The 20,491-nt window shown below is 37.1% G+C and overlaps 2 long non-coding RNA genes across 2 annotated transcripts; both read left to right on the forward strand.

Annotated features, from left to right (window-relative positions):
- The first annotated feature begins 9,609 nt into the window (after positions 1 to 9,609).
- On the forward strand, positions 9,610 to 11,981 carry LOC141646071 (uncharacterized). Its single transcript, XR_012545319.1, has 2 exons — positions 9,610 to 9,977; positions 11,735 to 11,981. It is a non-coding gene; the product is annotated as an uncharacterized LOC141646071 (long non-coding RNA).
- A 4,694-nt stretch (positions 11,982 to 16,675) lies between these two features.
- Positions 16,676 to 17,203, forward strand: LOC141646072 (uncharacterized). Its single transcript, XR_012545320.1, has 3 exons — positions 16,676 to 16,736; positions 16,845 to 16,886; positions 16,979 to 17,203. It is a non-coding gene; the product is annotated as an uncharacterized LOC141646072 (long non-coding RNA).
- The last annotated feature ends 3,288 nt before the right edge of the window (positions 17,204 to 20,491 follow it).

Raw genomic sequence — 20,491 nt, forward strand, 5'->3', positions numbered from 1 at the left:
AGGAAGAGCCACTTATGGAATGAAGAGGCAAGGGACCAAGGAGTTGGTTTCCGAAATGTAATAGACTAGTTTTTTATTAACTAGGTGGTCATACTAGGATTTATTCATATGCTTACATGTTTGCTTGTTTATTTTCGCGCATGCCAAAATCGCCATTCACATGCATTTTATTTTCGCGATTGTCAATTCACGTCATTTACATTCACCGAATTAATTCACTTATAAGGAATTTATGACTAAATTGACAAGATCTCTCACATAACTAAAATTGAGATTAGTCTTACCAATTAGTAACACCTATGAATCTCTTGTTCATTAGAGCCACGCTCGCCCAAGCGGGGTGTTCTCTTTTTACCTTGGGTAAGTAGGGTGGTAAACGGTTATCACACGCTAAAATTGGTTGGACTCAACGGGATATAAGACGGTCTTGTGTTCCGGGGCTAGTAGATGAATTTGAGGAAATTCGTCGACCAAGAGTTCTAGGGGTAGAATTAGTCAACGTGACTTACCGAATTTACGCAATTATGGGATGTTTCGCCCAAGCGATGCTCATTTTTGTTTAATATTTGGGTCTTGGAATCATTTATATAATTTAGTGGGAGGTCATTATATAAATACTAAAACTTGCTAAACATGTTTTTACAAGTAATTTTTAAAACAAAGAATGTTAATTTTTCCTTTTTGTTGTAGCATTTTAATTCGCAAAGGCAACTTCATCAACTCCATCGACTACTTCACTAGGCAAAGATTCATGGCTAAGGTCCGTAATGGACAAATGTATTTTAAAAGATGACGGTAGTAACTTTCTTGAATGGGAATCCAACATCAAAAGTGTCGCGTTGTCCAACAATGTGCTCACTTACTTGACCGATGCTCCTCCAATTGAGCCCGGTGCAAGAGCTTCATCGGCGGTGCGGACCGCCTATGATGACTATGTGAGGATGTTGAATGATATCAAGAATGTGTTGATATGGTCAATATCGCCAAAGCTCAAGCTATCATGCATTTCTTTAAATGCTTACGAGATATTCACTCGTATGATCACTATGTTTTCACAAACACCTAAAGTCCGTCAATACAATGCGACGGCACGCTTCTTTGAAACTAAGCTTGAGAGGGGCCAAAAGGTTGGTCCCCATGTACTCAAAATGGTCGAATATGTTGACATCCTAGAGCGTCTAGGGTGTAAGATTCCTAAAACTCTTGTGGTGGATCGAATCCTCCACTCACTCCCCCACCAAGTTTGCCCACTTTAGGGTAAACTACAACATAAATGACATGGATAAGAGTTACCATGAAATTCATGCACTCCTCTCCCAAGCGGAGAGGGATATGGAGGCTAGTGGGAGTGAAAAGGGAGATGTTTTAACCATGAAGTTAAAGAACATGTCTCTTGGAGTCAAGAAAGGAAAAGGGAAAGAAAAGTCCCAATTCAAGAAATCGTAAAAGAAAAATGACAAGGGAAAGGGGAAGGCCGTTGAGAATGGCAATCCCAAGGCAAAAAGTGTCAAGCTCTCCGAGGCCGAATGTTTCCATTGTAATGGGGAAGGGGCATTATAGGAGGAGTTGTCCCAAATACTTGGAGGATCTCAAGGAAGGGCGTGTGACGCCTATTGGTATGATTTCCTCTCTCTATGTGATAGACGTTAATTATGCTTGTACTTCCACTTGGGTACTTGATACCGGATGTGGCTCTCACCTTTGTAACCATTTGCAGGGTATAAGGGACGTGCAAGCACTAGCAAAAGGTGATGTGGATCTCCGCATGGGCAATGGAGCTAGAGTAGCCGCCGTTGCCGTAGGGACCTATGTGCTCACTTTAGCTAGTGGTTTAGAGTTGTATTTAAATAAGTGTTATTTTGTACCAACTTTAACTAAGAACATCATCTCCATTTCGCGTTAGACACGAAAGGTTTTTGTTTTATGATTAAGGACAAGTGTTGTACTTTTTCTTTTAATGATGTGGTTTATGGCAAGGCCATTTCAATTGGAGGCATTTATGTTTTAAATGATGTTAATGACGTTTATCATATGGAAACTAAAAAGCTCAAAAAGGGTGATCCAAACGAATCCTACCTTTGGCATTGTCGTTTAGGCCACATAAACGAAAGACGCATTAAGAGACTTGCTTCATCAAAAGTGCTCAAACCATTTGGTTTCGAATCTTATGGTACATGCGAGTCTTGCCTTCTAGACAAGATGACTCGTGCACCTTTTGCGGGAAAAGGGACACGAGCTAGTGAGGTTTTGGCTCTCATACACACGGATGTGTGTGGACCATTAACCATCACCGCTAGAGGAGGTTTTCACTACTTCATTACTTTTACTGATGACTTAAGTAGATATGGGTATGTCTACTTAATGAAGAACAAGAGTGAAGCCTTTGACAAGTTCAAAGAGTTTCAAAAAGAAGTAGAGAACCAATTGGATAAAAGGATAAAGACTCTACGGTCCGACCGTGGTGGTGAGTATCTAAATATTTAATTTAATTCACACCTAAAAGATTGTGGTATAGTATCACAATGGACTCCTCCTGGCACACCGCAATTAAATGGTGTGGCCGAAAGGAGAAACCGAACTTTACTTGATATGGTTCGGTCCATGATGAGTCTAACTGAGCTTCCTAGTTCATTTTGGGGTTTTGCCCTCTTGTCTGCAGTATTTTCACTAAATCGAAGCCCGACTAAAGCGGCCGATAAGACTCCATATGAGATATGGACAGGGAAAGTCCCTCATTTGTCATTCATGCGTATTTGGGGTTGCGAAACGTACGTTAAGATCAAGTCTGACAATAAGCTTGCACCCAGGTCTGACAAATGTCTTTTTGTAGGATATCCAAGGGAAACACGTGGCTATTACTTCTACAATAAACACGAGAACAAAGTGTTTGTGGCTCGTGATGCTGTCTTTCTAGAAAAGGAGTTTATTTCTAGGAGACAGGGTGGGAGAAAATTTGAACTTGAAGAAGTTCGAGAGCCACAAACCGAGAATGAGGTAGAGGAGAACGTGGAGGAAAGCATTCCCTCTTCCTCTGAAACGGTAATTGTTCCTAGAAAGTCAAGTAGGATTTCTAATCCACCTGACCGTTACCTTGGTAACATCGAAGAGGATGGTGTTTTGTTACTTCTTGAAAGTAATGAACCCACTACCTACAAATCGGCCATGTCCAGTCCCGACTCCTCGCTTTGGCTAGAAGCCATGCGGTCCGAAATGGATTCCATGTACGAGAACCAAGTATGGGACTTGGTGGATTTACCTGAGGGAGTGCGACCTCTTTAGTGTAAATGGATATATAAAATTAAACTCGGCGTGGATAAACATGTGGATGTTTACAAAGCTAGATTGGTGGCCAAAGGTTTCACCCAAGTTCATGGTTTACACTATGACAAAACCTTCGCTCCAGTCGCTATGCTTAGGTCCATTAGGATAATCTTAGCGGTTGCCGCATTTCATGATTATGAGATTTGGCAAATGGATGTCAAAACCGCCTTCTTGAATGGGATTCTAGAAGAAGAGGTGTATATGATACAACCCGAAGGTTTTGTGGATACATCTAACCCTAAGAAGGTGTGTAAGCTCAAGAAGTCCATTTATGGTCTTAAGCAAGCATCTAGGAGTTGGAATCATCGCTTTGATCATGTCATTAAACAATACGGTTTCACTAGAAGTGTGGAAGAATCGTGTTTATACATGAAGTTTAGTGGGAGTAAGGTTGCATTCCTTGTCCTATATGTGGATGACATATTGCTCATTGGGAATGATGTTCCATCACTCACTTCCGTTAAGGAGTGGCTAGGGAAACACTTCCAAATGAAGGACTTGGGAGAGGCACAACGAATCTTAGGTATCCGGATCTATAGGGATAGGTCCAAGAGGATACTAGCATTGAGTCAAGAAGCTTATATTGACAAAGTTCTTGACCGGTTCAATATGAAAGACTCCAAGAGAGGATTTCTACCTATGGGCCAAGGGATTACTTTGAGCAAGTCACAGTCTCCCTCTACCCCTAAGGAAATCGAACACATGAAGACCGTCCCTTATGCTTCCGTTGTTGGGTCTATCATGTATGCTATGATTTGCACTCGCCCCGACGTTGCGTATGCCTTGAGCATGACAAGTCGGTATCAAGCCAAGCCTGGTGAGAGTCACTGGATAGCCGTAAAGAACATCCTTAAGTACTTGAGAAGGACTAAGGATTCGTTCTTAGTGTTTGGAGGAGAAACTGAGTTGCGTGTAAGAGGTTACACGGACGCAAGTTTCCAAACCGATCGGGATGACATGAAATCCCAATCAGGCTATGTGTTTATGCTAAATGGAGGAGCTGTTTGCTGGAAGAGCTTCAAGCAAAGCGTTACTGCGGATTCTACAACAGAGGTGAGTACCCTGCGCGCGTCCGAGGTCGCGAAGGAAGCTGTTTGGATTAGGCAATTCATGGAGGAGCTAGGAGTAGTCCATTCCGCCAAAGATCCTATCACTCTATATTGTGATAACAGTGGAGCTATTTTTCAAGCCAAAGAGCCTAAGTCTAGTAACAAATCTAGACACATTGAAAGGAAATACCATGTAATTAGAGATTATGTGGAAAGGAAGGAAATTGACATCTGTAAGGTTGGGACAGATGATAATATTGCTGATCTTTTAACCAAGCCTTTATCAAAGGCTAAGCATGATGGTCATGTCATCTCTATGGGATTGAGACGAGTACCAGATTTTCTTTAGATTATGGATATGTAATAATTGGATAGTGTATCTTTTATTATATATATGATAATCACATTCATTGTTTTCGTATTCATTCTTTTATGAATCTTTATTTAGTGTGACTAAATTTTAATACCTTGTTTATCTGAATAAGTTGTGGAGACAATGTTGAACACTATTCAAGTGAATAAGATGAACATTGTATTTTGTCCCTAGTCACTTAATGAGGTGACGTCTCGGAGTGACTAGATTGTAAGTCGATTGATGGTTGTTCAACACCATAAGGTCATATGTGATGACTGGTCGATTACATAGGCAGAGTGTATGACACTTTGCCGGACAGTGACCATTTAGAGAGTCCCTAAGTTCTATTATAGATGCCTGGTCGTGGCGGGGATCTCTAAGATGTTCTAATGAGTCGATTCTTTTGACTGGAGACTATTATCTGAGCAGGTGCAGTTTCCGAGTGACTTTGGTTTTTGTCCTAGGTCGTGCCGTGAAAGGAGGCCAAAAGGGCATTTACTAGGTCATGGTGAGATGTATTGTGCAATAGGATAGATAGGGCATACATGAATTGTCCACCCACGTTGGGTAACTATATCTCAAGTCCACTCGAGGAGTTAATGACTACAAATGCGTGGCCACGCTCGGAAGTAATCTGTGAGAGATTTTTCTGGTCAGGTAGTCACACTCCTGATCGAGAAAACCACTCGCGATGTGTTCATGTGCAAGTGCGACCTGAAAGACACCTTGCATTGAGTGGGAGATTAAAACGAACAAGAGAATTGGTAGCGCACACCTTGTGTCGGACAAGTGGGAGATTGTTGGAGTTAGTGTCCTCCACAATAGTGCGTTAACATAATAAATCTCATTATTGGACTATCATCAGATAATTAATTATTTGATCCTCGTCAGTTGATTAACGTAAATCGATAACGGTTGGCTGACTAGAGTTTGACGTTATTGTCGTGAGACGGCGGTGATCAACTGACCCCTTTCGGTCACACCTAAAGGAACAAACCCAAATTGATAACTAATTAATTGTATGAGATACAATTTGTTTAGTCCCTTGATTTATAGACTAAGAGGTTAGTCGATTATTTTTAGAGAGATTTCGAGTTGTGAACTCGAGGAGCGGCAGTTATTATTTAATTATGCGATAATTAAATAATAAGTTTTGGGAAACGGGTTTTAGTTAATTAACTGTTAATTTGCTAAAATTGTACTAATTGGTTAATGTGATTAATATTAGTACGTAAATAATATGTGTAGTGGTACACGTATATTTACGGAGTGAATTGGACGAATTAATTATGGAAGTATTTAAACATGATACGATGTTTAAAATAAAAATTACACGGATTTGTGCGACAAATATAAGAACCAACATGGACCCGTAAATGGTCAAGTGGACCGTGTAAAATAAGTGTAGTGGATGATTACTCACATAATCATTTTACCTTATTTTGTATACTACCATAATTAATCTTATACAACATTTTGCATGTGATGTAAGATAAAAATATAAGACAAAATCCTCCACTTCCACACTCCACCCACCCGCCACTTTTCCCCCATATACTCCATCATTTGTTCACATTTTTACACTACCTCATTTCACACTCTACATTTTGCATGTGAACTTTTCTCTCTATCTCTCTACAATAATAATTCATCAACTAGTATACATTAATAATATTACTAAGATAAGTTAGTGATATTATTAATATTTATCAAGGGAGCAATATTAACAAGTTACTAGTACAAACTTTTTTTTTTTGGTAAGATGTAAGTGTATATTAATAAAAGGATATCATAGTACAAGAGTCATATAGATTATTACAAAAGAGTCATGCTATGTAACCAATCAACATCATCTTGTTTCACCATTGATAAGTCCCTACTCCTGATTCTAGCTCTAGTTTCCTGCATAATCAGAGAGCTAAGTTTCTCGGTCTTAGCACTGCATATCCACCACCCGCATCTATTCCTTTGCCGCCATAGCCGATACACCAAACACACAAGCAAAGCATACAAAACTCTTTTCTGGACTTGAGAACCAGGATCCGCATACACCTTTCCAGGATATCATGAGTAGCTAGAATTCCTCCCATCACCACGATTTGAGCATGAAGAACTCTTCTGCTATAAGGACAGTAAAAAAACAGGTGCTCCTGAGTTTCGATACCTAGCCCACACAACATACAATCTGCATCATCAGTAACACCAAACTGCAGAAGCTTATTTTTTGTTTTCAGAGCATCATGAGCCCATATCCACCCCAGGAAGCTGTGCTTTGGCGTGTTCCAGGGGTTCCAAATCACAGAATACCACCCAACCTTAGTCTGCACCCCTCTTAACCACCTGTAACATCTTGCAGGAGAGTAACCATCAGGTTGTTCATGCCATTTGCCATTCAAATAACCAGCTGCTAGTTCAGTTTTAACCCTGCATATACGCCTCCACACCCAACTAGTATTAGTGCTAGGCTTATATTCAGACCAAGACCTTCCTCGCAGGTGATTACACTCCACCCACTTGACCCAAACCGAGTCCCTGCCTTCATAAACCCAGTCCACTAATCTCCCAACAAGAGCCTTATTCCACATCTCCATGTCCTGTAAACCTAGTCCCCCTTCCTCCTTTGTTTTGCACACCCTATCCCATGCCACCAAAGGAGCTCTCACATACTCAGGACCCCCATCCCACAAGAATACTAGTACAAACTTGTTATTATTATTGAGTTAGTTCTTGGGTGCAACTTGAAGGAGACTTTCTTTTTGAAGGTTTTTCAAGGAGGATCATCCATATCATTTTAGCTCAAGAACAAACTAGTGAGGAGAACTAGTTTGTGCTCATTTTACCATATATTCAATGTAAGGAAATTGTTTTCCCTTATACTTTCTTTTTATGCTTTCATCTTAGCATGCATGTTACATAGATCACCTTAATAACAATTTATGAGATAAATTAATTTTATTAGAGAGTCTAATATGGATCTATGATCTTTCATAGACAATGCAGAAGGTTGTTATCAGACTGGTGCCAAGTCAATCTGCCCCTGCAAAATATCATCAGGTGGTGGATTGAGTTAAGACAAGCAACTGCTTGTAAGAAGAAAGTGATAGCAATGATTTTGGCTGGACTGATGTATTATATATGGCAAAGTAGGAATCGCAGCAGAATTGATGGCTATGTTCTTAGACCTAAGGTTGTTGTAGCTAGTGTGAAAAATGATGTCAAACAACGATTAGAGCAATGTTGAGTCAAGAGTAAAAATGTTTTAGCTTTAGCTTGGGTGGAGTATATTAGGTGTAACTGAGTCTAGATATTGAATATTGAGTAGGACTCAGAATTTGTTTGTAATTGGACACTTTTGGATCTTTTAATGGGAACTTACATTTTCCCAAAAAAAAAAGTGTAGAACACAAACACAACCCCAATTCGTGACATAAGACATCACTATTTGCATTGATAACTTTTTAAAACAATCATCCTTCGGGAATCGATCTCTACTTACATGATATGCTTGTTAGTTGAGTAATAAATTATTGTTTGATAGATAGTATAACGACTACCATCTTATTAGAAACCTAGGACTATTACACCTATTCATAAAACTGCCTTAAAATGTCACTTGGTAGGTGGTACCTCAGCTCCTCCGGTAGAGATGTTAGCAGGTTTGTGTAACACCCCTTCTTACCTAGCTAAGGTAATCGGGAATGTCACCATCTCGGTTTACTAAGGCAGTGAATCGGAACTTGAATTAAGTAACACTTTATATAAATAACATGTTTAATGAATTATATACATGAATAAATGAATAATACAAGTCCCATGCTACTACAACCTTTCTAATGAAACTACATCGACCATGTGACAACTCGAATGGACACCAAAAATCATGGCTCGACCCGTCCCGCTCGTCACTAAGTCCAAACATGTGCTCAAAATGCTCTCATATGACCGAAAATATTATATGGTTCATCACATGCCACTCCAATTAAAGAAGGCGACAGTTTACACACAACTAACACGCTTCGATTTCAATAATACAATCACTCAAGAGATAACATGTGAATATGGACATAAATGCAATAATGAAACACACGAGTCACAAGTCTCCATCCACCACAATTCCGCATCCATATAGCCGGGTGACGGCATCACAACATCGCCACCAAACAGCCGGACCACAGCCCGTAAAATAGGTACTCGGGACACAGCCGTGGTACCGAGCCCGGGCGCCAACCGCCCCTGCCAGACGTCGTGACACCACACGAGTTCCTTTGTGCTCAAGCCATAAATGTGCACGTCCGTCTTGGGATGGTAAACCCCCAAGAGGCGTACCCAGCGTAAGACGGTATCCTGAACCGTCTTACGTCTTTTCAACAACTGTATAACACAACAACAACTCCACCAATCACCCACCTACATCCATCAACCATCACATATGTTACAATAGGCACACAATATGCTAAATATGAAAACCTTCACATGGAATATGAATCTCAAACATGTCAAGACACATGTACCAACAACTATTTGTTCTCATATCGAAATGCAATTTCACCAACGATATAAGACTAATAAGATTTACTCCTTTTCATGTTATAATGCAAATCCAATGATAATATGAGACCAACACTAATGACCCTTCACCATGTCATAATGAAATCCCATCAATAAGATGCAACCAACAACAATTATCTATTAAACATGTTATAATGCAACTATAACAATCTATCTATATCTATCTATATCTATATATCTATATATAAAACTATAAAACAAAACCAGGACACGTCATCCTATCCACGTGTCATGCTCTCATTAATTATTTTCCCGCCCAAAGAAGTGTAACCCTAAAATTATTCATCGAGTAGTTTTATCTTTTTCTTAGCCGTCCAACCCTGTACCTCTCTTTCTCATACTCCTATCAAATTACTCTCATCAGTTATTCTTCATTCTCTTTCCATGGCAAAATTCATTTTCATGGTGAAAATCGATCTTTTGCTGCCATTTTTTATTTGCTAGCCATTGAAGATTCAAATAAAAACGATCAAACAATTTTTTCCCATTTTCATGCCTTTCAAAAATCTCATGATTAGATGATGGTATTTTCCGATCTTATGAAATATCTCCAATGGTGACATGTCGTTTTACGAAGAATACTTCTCCTTTCCTGCTGTTAGGCCCCTCTTTGAATGATATCTCGATCCAAGCGATGGTTCCTCATATTCGAACCGGGGTTTGAAACCAAACTTATCCTCTTGGTAATAATACTTCTTGCTTTATCCAAACATTGTGAATTTTGTATGTCACTTTGCTAAGTATTTTTTATGCATCCTTTTGTCTACAGAGTAGTTGAAGTAGATTACTATATCCTTTTGATAGTCATAAACATGGACACTCATATGCATAATATGATATTGCGGAATCAGAAGTTTTCTTCAAGTAATCAATAAAATTTTTCGTATAAGAATATTGAAGACAAAGGATAACATGCCAAAATTCCAGATGAGTCATTTTATGAACTCTTTAGTTTAAGGTATCATAGGGATACATATGTATTCACCTAAATTTTACATCACTCAACGATGACACATAAAATTGATAAAATCAGTGAAAACTGACCCAATTGGAACTGGGGTAGTTATTAAGTTCATTAGGATTGAAACCAAGTGAAGAACAAATAGAAGCATTAATACAAGCAGCAGATAAGAATAATAAATGGAAAGAATTCATAGCATTAGTAGCACCAGACTTAATAACCGCAAAATGTCCTTACCCTGAACAACAGCTTAAACAGCTTTTCGATATGTATGATAGGGATCATAATGGTTATTTACCGCCGCCGAACTCGCACATTCTATGGCTAAACTTTGTCATGTTTTGACTGGTGATGAACTCACTTATGGGATTATCAAGGAAGCCGATACCGATGGGGATATTGGTTGTATCAGTTTTCATGAGTTTTCTATGGCTATTACTTCTGCTGCTTTTGATAATTCTTGGGCTTAACCATAAACCGGTATTTATTCTTTTGTTTTAGTGTTTTCGATTCTCATTTCTCATTACTGTATGCCAGTACAAAAGGAAAGCGTTAGGGAGTAGAATGCAAAACTTCAATTTTTTTAACAATTGATACATTTGAAAAAATTAGGCTTTTTTTTTTTATAACTTATACCTTGAATAACTCACTTTTTCAAATCTTATACCTAAGATAACTTTCCTTAAAATCTTATACCTAAAATAAAATTTTCTTCCAAACTTGATACTAAATATCGAAAAAAAGCTCTGAATTGACAATCTTCTCCTTACTAATTAAACACCATCATCCTTTTCCCACCTATTAACCCACACATTCAAAATTACCACTACTAAAAACCATCAAATTAGTAAGGGCAAAATCGTCAATTTAAGACATTTTTTAAGATTTATTATCAAGTTTGGAAGAAAATGTTATTTTGGGTATAAGATTTTAAAAAAAGTTATCTTAGGTATAAGATTTGAAAAAGCGAGTTAGTGAAGGTATAAATTATCAAAAAACTCAAAAAACTATGCAATTTTACTTTTCGATGTTCATTGCTACTCCATTTTTATTTATCTATAATATCATCATTCATTAGCATGGTCGATACCAAACTTTTGGTGATCTTCATAATGATTTTCTTAACAAAATCTTTAACCATGGGTCATTAAATATGTATTGAGCTTAACTCTTTTGGTTGTCAAGTTGTCAGTTGCCACTACAAAAGTCACATCTCTTACGGTCTGGTAAGACCGATAAAAATGGTTGTTTATAGTCCTGTAGCAAAAAATGAGTCGAATATAACTAAGTGCAATACTGCAATGTACACAAACCCTTCATCTTTCCATTTAGCTCTAATATAGTACAGTAATTCTTATTACTACTAATATAATGTAGTTAGTTCCACTAAATGTATTATGGCAGAAGGGACTATTTTTATTCCTGTATGAAGATTTTAGTTTGTCGACAAGTGATTAAATGCTTATGTCAAGCATGCAGATTTTATAAGACGAGTTTATGCGGAAGAATGTCACAAGATTATAAAACACGAGAATAGTACTCTGCGTGAGCAAGATTGCTACCATTTCTCACAAGTCTGGATTATGGATAATATCCAGTAAACCGAGAGTACCATTTTGCACTATTTATAACTTTTGAGTTTTCAACCTTTAATCAATTTATCTCATGTGCACTTCATATTTCTTAAAAACGTTTACTTTATATCTGTAAACGACAAGGTTTGATATGCCTTCGGAATTGGTAAATTCGATTTTTATAAAATTATTCAATTATGTGGGAAGTTTAACCAGGTTCAGGTTTTGCCTTAGTGTTGACGACGTGTTGTACTCTATCCATCTCATTATGTTGTCCTACTTTCTATTTTGGATGAATTTTAAAAAAGCTAATGAAATGGCAAGCATGAGTGATTTATATTGCAAACGGTAAATACTTACTAACAGGATGATAATTTTGATCAAATTTTAAGAGAAGAAAGGACAATGAAATTGGCATGGAAGGGAGTAGATCATTTTTTTTACTACACGTAACTATGACACTCTAAATTTAGTAAAACACAAAATGGAATTGTTATCTCCTATTACTCATCAATGTGAGTATGTATGTATTCCAAATGTTTTTTCAATAAGTCTCTCTTGTGATAGGTATATCCACAAGCTTATGACGGGTCAAGTATCTTCCACTTGTGTAGGTAAGACAAGTCTAGGGAATCACAAAGTGTTTGTCTTTACCTACTCAAGTGGGTAATATTTGATCCATCACAAATGAGAATTTGTGATGATTTTTTATCAATGTGACCCAAATACTTCTCATCGATGTGACTTAAATATTTCTCACCGATGACAGAGTCAGTTTGGAGTTGGCAAATCACAAACCTATTGTTCAAATTTCTAAAATAATTTTTTATATACATATACAATACTCATGTATTGACTATTTTTTTCGTTTTAAAATTCTCTTAAACATACCCGTGCAACTTTGCACGGGACCTAAACTAGTTACTATGAAAGTAATAACGATGAACACATATGTAAGCACTCATATTATCAAAACCGAGTAGGGAATCCCTACCTTTTGGCAAATTTCATAAGCAACTCGAGACGGCCAAGCATCTGTCTCATTAAATCGTCTGATCCTATATCCTACATAAATCACATAATTACCATGACAACACATCTTATACTCTTATACTATATAGAAACCCTTATTATTACCCTTTAATTGCCCATAATACTAATTATAATTACTAATTAATACTACCCAAAAAAACTCCCAAATGTTAGGGTTTGATGAAAGAATATGGAAAAGGTGAGATGTGACTTACAAAGGATAAATCGAGAAAAAGGTAGAGGAAAGGATGCTTCATCTTCAAACTCAAGCTTAGATTCCATGGAAGGGTGTTTGGGAGAGTTCTATTGAGAAAGGAGATTGTTTGTAGGCTTTAGAGAGACAGAAGAAAATGATTTAGGGTTAGCCAGATTTTAGATCTCGACATAGTTTATATCGCCACTAACACACTGTACTCGGTCGAGTGTGTCTGTACACTCGGCCGAGTGCCACTTACTCGGTCTAGCATGCTCACACTCGGTCTAGTATAGGTCACACTCGGTGTAGTGCGTCTCTCCTTACTCACGATTACGACTCTCCTCAAGCCTAAGGGTCTACTCCCTTCCTTAGAGCATCTTGTAGAAGTCTCGAAAGATCCGGGTATTACACTTTGAGTGAGGAGTTAAGCTCAGAATGCAATATTGTGTTAGGCTCACCCTCTAATGACTAGTCTACTGGCTCTCCTCCTAAGGTTGTTGTAATACACTCATGATGCAGGGTACTAGGGCACCCTCCTGATCATGGTGTTTTGAGTTCTAGGTTGGCTAAGGCCTTAGTGGTTACTGCACCATGTTCTGAACTCTTATCCCCTAACAGGTATGTTGTCCTTAATGTTCTTCATGTTGATGAATTAGTGAATGGTTCAATAGTGGACCCCCCCCCCCCCCGCCTCTCCCATATCCATCCAACATGATTATCCCTACTTGGAACATTAGAGGCATCAATAAGATGGTCAAGCATTTAGAGGTTATTAATTTCCTTAAAACTAATAGAATTGATATACTTGATCTCTTGGAAACTAGAGTCGAGCAGAGTAAATCTATTAGGATTTTAAGAAATAAATTTGGTAGATTTCAGCATTTTTACAATTATAATAGTCACTACATAATAATGGAAGAATATGGTTAGTTTGGGGCTCTGCAACTACTAAGGTTACTATATTTCACAAGAAATTTCAGATCCTGTGTTGTCATATTCATTACCTTGTTGCTGGCAACAAAATTTCATCTCTCTGTGATTTATGGAAGTAATAGTGCTACTACTATGAGGGACCTTTGGACCTGCATGTCCAACTTGGCTGCCTTGGTTGGCTCATGGGTTGTTATGGGCGATTTCAACATCATCAGGAATGAACCGAAAAAGATTAGCAACACCCCCCATGATCTTGCTGATATTAGTGAATTTAATTCTTGTTAGAATGCTTGTGGCCTAGATGAGTTGTCTGGTACTGGCTGTAAATTCACCAGGTTTAATAAGCAGGATAATTCTGATAGAAGATGGAAAGATAATGCTAAATTGATTCATAAATAATCACAATATAAATACAAACTAGGATGAGAGATACACTCCTAATTACTAGGATACCTAACTATAATTAGCTAAGGTACAGTATATAAAATATACAAAATTGATTTGGTCAATATATTCTAACAAATTCCACTAGAGTCTACTCTAAACTTGACAGGATTTTAGTGAATAATGCTAGGTGGATGCGCGATTTTACTCAAACCTCTGTTCAATTCTTGTCTTCTAGCATCTCTGATCATTGGCTTGTTATGCTTGTCTTCTTAGGAGATCTCCTTCCAAGGAAATAATTTAAGCTCGTGGATTGTTGGATTGACCATCATGCTTATAAGAGCAAAATAGTTAAAGCTTGGAGTAAAAAGGTGACTAACAGTTCTATGCATAGGTTGCTGGCAAGCTTAAGAATGTTAAGCATGTCTTGAGATCCTTGTGCAGTGCTTTTTTTCTCCAATATTGACCACAAGATTAAGAAAAAAAAAAAAAAGAGAAGAGCTAGCTCAGTCTTTCAGGGATCTCCAATGTGACCCTTATTTCGAGGCTCTCATTGTCAGAGAGAAAAATGTTTCTCTTGAATTCTGAAAACTTAAGAATGTTGAAGCAAAAATCATGATCCAAAGAGCTAAGCTGCATGACATTAATCAGGTCGATATTTGCTCTAGATTCTTTTTTGCCATAATTAAAAAGAGGCAGCAAAGCCAATATATTAGTGAAATACAAGGTATTTCTGGTGAAATGCATATTGTTATCCATGAAGAGCCTTTGGTGAGTACTATCAGCAGCTTTTAGGCTCTTCCACACCTGTCAAGCTTATAGATCTTATCCTTATGCATACTGGGCCTGTTTAGATGACCAGGAAAGAGATATGCTCACTAAACCTGATAAACACTTCTATACTTGTATAATAGTTATATAATAAGCGAACAATTTTTACTATTATTTTGGGATAACAAAATAAATATCACAAATTTTTATTAAGATAGATATATCTGATCTAAGTTTAAGGGTCAAGAATAAGACAAAATCAGAATGCATAAGGAAAAACAATATATTTGTCTTATATATATATATATATATATATATATATAGGGTCGGGATCCGGTGAGAACCACTAGTATAATGAGAACTGTGAGAACCTCTCACAGCTATAGATCTTAAATAAATGAATGGCTGACATCATACCACATCTCCATCCAACCCTCGGTCATTTAACAAAATTACGCTGTCTCTTACATTTTGTCTCTAATTTATCTCTCTCTTCACGATCACCAAACTGGTTCTTGTAATTGAAGAACAAGCTTCAATATCTGCTACTGCGTTCATCAATGGAGACGCAAAATTGAACCATCCGTCACCGTTCATCAATTTCGACAAGGTTTGTTTGATTTCTGAATCAATTTCCTTGAATTTCCATTTTCTGTTTTTTGAATTTGTTAATTCGTCAACAAATTAGGGTTGACGAATTGTTAATTCGTGATTAACTTTCGGAATTGATGAATTATGCTTGTGAATTTAGGGTTTCTCGAATTAAATTGGGGAAACTGAGAATTAGGGTTAGGGAAATTGAGAATTTACATAAATGAAAAAGACAGCCCATTATGTGTTAATCCATGATTGTTATATTCCGTTGGTCTAGTGCTAAGAGGCTTCGTCAACATTATCCGGTTTTCTCATTTGCCAAATTCCTAAGAATCAGTGTTTGAGTTAAGGAGCTGGGAAGGATCAATCAACAATCCGAAGACATCCTGTCGTCCCAAATTCCTTGGAGGAGGCACAGCCGCAGGTAGAGTCAGTTGTACATTAGGAGGAAGGAGAGTCTTAATCTAAAACGATTATAATCCAAGACTAAAGAGTAGAATTATGCAATCAATTTGTATAATCCAAGATGGTAAGCCTTTCAAGTTCTATGGCGATGTTACTGTTTACTCTTCATTTTGAGGATGACCTGATAGGATCATAGGACAAAGGAGCTATGGTTAGATTCATGGTGATAGTATCAGGTGGACTAAGGTGGTACTGAATTAACGTGAATCGAGTTTAAACCTGGCCTGTTTTATCAATATAAACTGAGACGATTTTCAGTTGTTTGGAGTAGTGCATATAACCAACTTTACAGAAATAATATCCCAGGGGATATGTGGGATCCTATAGCCTCAAACAGCAGGGACGAGGATCCGTTCAAAAGGCAGAGGGTATGTGAAAGGCCTTTTCATTGTCCCCAATGAATTTCATTTTGTTGAATTAATTTCGATGTTCGATGTTCTTTGTCTGCTTCTTGCTTTTGTTTCTTTGCTCGGGTAATGTTGAACCAGGTAGTGTCTAAACATCCTTCTTCAGCAACCTTGACCGATGACAGGTACATAGACCTCATCTCTTTATCTCTTTATAGTGATAATTTGCAGATCATAAATGCAGCTAGAAAATCTGATATGGACTAATTTTTTTTTTTAAAAAAAATGTGCAGCAACATGCCTAAATACCGTTCCTCAAAAACCCATTTTAATTGGTATGTGAACCTCATGTTTTGATGCTGATTTATGAAGGATCATGAGTAGCTATAAAATCTGTTATTAACTAATTTTTCGTAAAATGTATCAGTATCTTACGTGATCTCCATTATGCCGAGCCTATGTTGGAGCTGTATTCTGTAGTGGTTTGTAGGAAAGATGGTAAGCCTTTCAAGTTCTATGGCGATGTTACTGTTTACTCTTCATTTTGAGGATGACCTGATAGGATCATAGGACAAAGGAGCTATGGTTAGATTCATGGTGATAGTATCAGGTGGACTAAGGTGGTACTGAATGAACATGAATCGAGTTTAAACCTGGCCTGTTTTATCAATATAAATCTCACCAGATAACCATTTGCAAATACACATACTTTCTTACTTTCAGAAGTCATTCACTCTTTAGATTCTTTGTACTCAGTTATAGAGCCTGCGTAACTTTCTATCTTTTAAATCTGTGCAATATATCAGAAAAGGGGTGTTGATGAGAAGGGTGATGTTACTAACAACCAGTACTTGAAAAGTGAAAACATATTGATTTGAACCTAGAAAATATGTTAAATCTCCACAGAAATGGCAGGTTCGACATACGCATCCTTTGTAGGAGCACTAGTGATCTCCTATTTAGCCGGGTTTTTCTTATCAACAACATCGACGGTCCAAATCAATAACTTTAATATCAGACGGTCTCACTGACTTTCAGCCAATTAGCTCAAATGGTAGAGCATTGTGCAATGCACAAAATATGGGTTCGACTCCCATATTGGCTATGAAATACCATTCTTTCTTTTACTTTCTTTTTCCAGTCAAGAAAATTTTCTATTAGCCCTTCTAAATTCTAACTAAGGTTTATCCAAATACAAGTTTCCTACAAAACTAACAAGCTAGGATATATAGCCTAATTACTTGAATGCATTGACTAATGATTGCTATATCATGCTCTCCCTATCACAAAGAGTTACAACTCATAAACTGACAACAATATAACCATTGTAGAGAATCTTACTCTGATGGAAAGCAAAGTTTCACAGTAGAACATGGAATTTGTTGTTTGATAGGCTATATGGGATTTGAACCCATATCTTTGTGCAAAATTAGCACCTCGCTCTACCATTGAGCTAATAGCCTTTAATATACGTTGTACATAACACAATTGCTCCAAAGAGATAAATCAAAAGATATAATTTATGTCCTTATAGTATGGCTCATAATCTAGCCTGTAATGCTACGTTTTGAGCTCATCTACGCACACTATCAAAAAATTTAAAAAAAAATTAATGTCTTTAATGCAATTGGAGAAATTTTTAATGCACGTATAACCTTATTTCATGCACATATAACCTTATTTCATGCACATATAATCTTATTTCATGCCCATATCAAGAAAAACTTTTTATTGCACATAGAACCTTATTTCATGCACATAGAAGCTTATTTCATGCCCATATAAAATTAACGTCCTTAACCAACAGTAATTAGTATCATATAATATAATATAACTAACTGATGCAACTGAAAAACTTTTTAATGCACATAGAACCTTATTTCATGCACATAGAACCTTATTTCATGCACATATAATCTTATTTCATGGTCATATAAAATTAACGCGTCCTTAGCCAAAAGTAAATAGTATCATAGTATAACCAACTGATGCAACTGAAGAACCTTTTAATGCACATAGAACCTTATTTCATGCACATAGAACCTTATTTCATGCACATATAATATTATTTCATGGCCATATAAAATTAACGCGTCCTTAGCCAACAGTAATTAGTATCATAATATAACCAACTGATGCAACTGAAGAACTTTTTAATGTAGATAGAACCTTATTTCATGCACATACAGCCTTATTTCATGCACATAGAACCTTATTTCATGCGTTTAAATTATACATCAACAACTTTACTATTCCAAACATAGAACTACACATTCTTCTCAACTAGCAGACAGTCGTGCAAATTGACAGTCAAATTTCTCTTTTACAGTTTTTGATAGGCAATAGCTAATAATATCACTTATCTCAGTCAAATAATGCTACTTCAGTCCTAATAGGCAATGGCTAATTCTAAGAGTTAGAACTTAGAAGTTAGATAGCTTTGAGCTAGATAGCATTTTGTAGGCAAGAGTCTGACTAGCTCAACTTCAATATGAATAGAAATTTGTCACATATGTTCGACCTTTAAGCAAACACAGCATATCAATTTCACTTAACTACAGAACTTCAGGTTAGCGAACCATACCTTGAATTCCTTGTTCTACTTGTTAACTTGAATGTGGAGACACACTGAGGCATGGTTTACAAAACGACGTTTCCAAACTGTTTAGAAATAGTCCGAAAAACAACAATTAATAGTGAAAGGATAGACTTACATACACTAGCAAGAACATCTGTCCCAACACAAAAAAGCACGCCAGACAAGAAAGAATTGAATGGGAATGATCCAACTGTCGCCATATAAGCCACCTGTTTGAAACACATACGTTAGTGCACACGCGCGGAAAACATATCAAGCGACATCTGGAGAAGCAGAGCCATGCACAAGATTGTCTCAATAGAGAATTATACTGAAGCAGTTCTTGTATTAGATGTCAGCAAAAGAAAGAAAAGTACAATCAAGAAAACAAGGAAACGACACTTTAATTGTAACTAAAATTGTGAATAGCAGTAACGTAATGTAATCAAGCGAGAGATATAGCAAAGAATAGTCTCGTGAATTAAAGAGAAATAAGTCCCCTTCTCCCAAATAAATACTAACTTTTGCAAAAGCCTAAGGGCCTAACCATATCAATGATATGAAACCACCCCTATTTTACCCTAAGCTTCATAATTGAGGAATATGATAGAGGAAATTAGAGTAATCCAGCCTGAAAGTGGAACGAAAAACTTAAACAGGACCTGAAACGACCCATCCTGATCAAATTAGACTGTTTTTCGAGTCTAGTTCAGTTTAATTTATCCATCCTGGTGTTGGGATCCTCTTAATTTCATACCCATGCAATAAAATAAGATACTCCGATTCACAATCACGTCACAAACAAGCTAAATTTAAACCATCGACCCAAGGCAAGACTCTCTCAAACAGAGTCAACCAATTTCGATTAAAGGGAGACATGGTGAAAGGAGATGAATGAATTAATTCAGTTCCTTCTCTCGGAATGAACAAATGCTTACCCAAAGACTAACTACGAGCAGGCAAAGATAAACAACACCAGAAGGCGCAAACTTAATTAACCAAATGAGCCAACCAAATTGAACACTGAGAGTAATGGAGAACTAGCTTTCAGAATGTTACTAAACTGACGGCTTATAAGAGCAAGCCCAATTGATAGATTCATTAAGCAAAAACTATATTTAAGTCGATGAGATAGTAAAAACCGTAAGAGTTTCTAAACCAAGAACAAAATAGTCGCAATTGGCGCGAAATCGATATCACACTTTGTCTGTCCCAAATTAACGTAACACTAGATACACAATCGTCATTAATTACATAAAAGCATGAATTTGTATCCTCTTCTTACCAAGCTTAGAGGCAAACATAATTCTCAAGTAATTTACATTAAACTACGAATTTGTCAAAAAGTAACAATCAATTAGC

This window comes from Silene latifolia, chromosome 3 (assembly GCF_048544455.1).
Source record: "Silene latifolia isolate original U9 population chromosome 3, ASM4854445v1, whole genome shotgun sequence".
Lineage (NCBI taxonomy): Eukaryota > Viridiplantae > Streptophyta > Magnoliopsida > Caryophyllales > Caryophyllaceae > Silene > Silene latifolia.